This window comes from Clupea harengus, chromosome 3 (genome assembly GCF_900700415.2).
Source record: "Clupea harengus chromosome 3, Ch_v2.0.2, whole genome shotgun sequence".
NCBI classification, from domain to species: Eukaryota; Metazoa; Chordata; class Actinopteri; order Clupeiformes; family Clupeidae; genus Clupea; species Clupea harengus.
The window spans coordinates 26,624,300-26,626,799 of record NC_045154.1 but is presented as its reverse complement, the minus strand read 5'-3'; positions in this window follow the sequence as shown (position 1 = coordinate 26,626,799).

Below are 2,500 nucleotides of genomic sequence, written 5' to 3'. Positions count from 1 at the left end.
ACTCTCTCCCATTGAGCCAATGCTCAGCTAAACAGGCTTTCACTCACCTGTTCGGGGCTGCTGGGGTTCTGGACGCGTGGACTTCACCAAATAGCCTCCAGTTTCTACCCGGGATAATTCTAAGTAAAAAGGCCATGTACACGTTAATTACCTGAGACGAACCCAATTTGCTCTTGCCGTAAACGCGTAAAAGTATTCTTTAACGCCACCACATCGTAGCCTGTGTCTCCAAGTGGGGAAAGTAGCCTACTAAGAAAATACGGGTTTCCGTCAGAAAACGTTTGTTTCCATGGAAAGTAGAGCTGACCTCTCGTGCTCCCACAAGGCACACCACAGTGAGTGTCCGAATGTCTGCCAAAACATTTGACATTTCACAGATGTAAGTTATACATTTTTTGTTTCAGTACCTAGCTCCGAAGTTGCAAAAGTGTTTCATTGGATGGATTTAGATGATTAAATTGAATATGTATGACATGTTACGCATGTTTGGACATTTTACAATCTAGGCCTAAATAAATTCTCCAGAATGGATGCATTTATGAGATGGGCTACATTGATCTCGACAAAAATAACGTCATGGATTCTAAGTGAGCAAAACTCTTCTCTTTTTACAGGTTCAAAATCACATACCCTAATAAACAATGTAACAGTCAGTTCGAAGGGATGTGATGTCTGACAAGCTACAATTATGCATCAACAAATGTAATTGTTTAAACAGCAGAAGAAGCACTTTGGTTTATTCCTCGTTAAAGCGCTCCTTGCGGACATTGTCCAGAACTCTTGCCGATATTGGCATCTTCTAACATTGTAATCTCGTCTGAGCATTCTGTTTAAAGGCATTGTTCAGCCGTGATATTGGTCGGCTTTATCCAACCCTTTACCTAACTAACTTCGGCCTGGTTCTGCCCACATAGAGCCTGTGACCACACCTTTGCCTCTCTCTCCCTGTTTTTTGAGCAGCAGTGCACATGTGCTGCCGTTTCTTGCACAGTTGCACAATTTCTCTACTAACTTCATATACATAAGTTGGTATACTGAAATATCATCATGTGTACAGAACATACTTTCCTTTTGTTCAGTGTTCAATTTTTCCCAACATTATTAATTTGCACATCTCTATGTTAGTTTTGCATAAAGACATATTGATGTTCCTTCAGGTCCTTTAATCCACTGACCACACTCACTGCAACACCATCGATCAATCCATCGTGAATGATCCCCGCCCTGATTTATTGAGAGACTTTCAATTGTATTAGTCCAACCACTTTATAAAATATGATGAATGGCTTATTGGAAATGACACCCTGTCCCGAGGTCAGCACAGGTGTCCAATAAAATCAAGAGCGGTCTATAACCATCAACCGCAGAGGGAGCCTTACATCATCGCAGCCCTGGGCAGTTCAGTAAAACTGGGATTACTGATTTTTAATTTGTAAAATGCTGCTTTTTTATAGGTGTCTTGAGAGAAGCAGCACAATATTAAAATATTTGCATTTAGGGATGGAACCGAATATAGTGCTTTGTATACAGGGCATGCTTGGTTGCACAGCCATGGGTGTACGTGCAATACAGAAAAGCTTTCACAATATTCAGTGGGTTGAGAATGAATCTTTCACAGTTGTGCACACCAGTCGTGGAGTACACTGGGTTAAGTTGCGTGCATTCAGCCCCACTGCAGAGCCTCCATGCCTGTTGGGCATCCCTGCCCGCTGCACCGAAGCCCCGGTGGGGGTGGCATGGGAGGGGGCGCAGAGGGGCACCGGTGGCAACGCCGATGCCATGCCACGCCACGTGAGTAGGGCACCATCTGCCTCTGAGACACACAGCAGATGTCTGACTCTGAAGATTTCCTCTCGTGATTGTCTGCTGTGTGTGTGTGTGTGTGTGTGTGTGTGTGTGTGTGTGTGTGTGTGTGTGTGTGTGTGTGTGTGTTAGAGAGAGAGAGAGAGGGGATGTGTGTGTGTGTGTGTGTGTGTGTGTGTGTGTGTGTGTGTGTGTGTGTGTGTGTGTGTTTTGTGTGGGTACTTGTTGTTAGTATGTGATAGTGTACATCCCTCTTCTGTGAAAGACTGTTTGAGTGTGTTTGTTTAAAGATAATAGACTTTGTGTTGGCTATGTTGGGGGCTATTTGTATGCACTCATTGCACATTCAGTGGGTGTGTCTGTGCCTGTGTGTGTGTGTGTGTGTGTGTGTGTGTGTGTGTGTGTGTGTGTGTGTGTGTGTGTGTGTGTGTGTGTGTGTGTGTGTGTGTCTGTGCCTGTGTGTGTGTGTGTGTGTGTGTGTGTGTGTGTGTGTGTGTGTGTGTGTGTGTGTGTGAGAGAGAGAGAGAGAGAGAGAGGGAGGGAGGGAGGGAGGGAGGGAGAGAGAGGAATTTATTCCCAAGGGACCAGGCTATGTTCCATATGGATGCTTATCATGGTGGCAGATCTTTTGTTATTGTGATGGACTGCCTTATTATACAGTAGACTGGTAAAATCAGGGCAGCATCCCTGTGTGTGA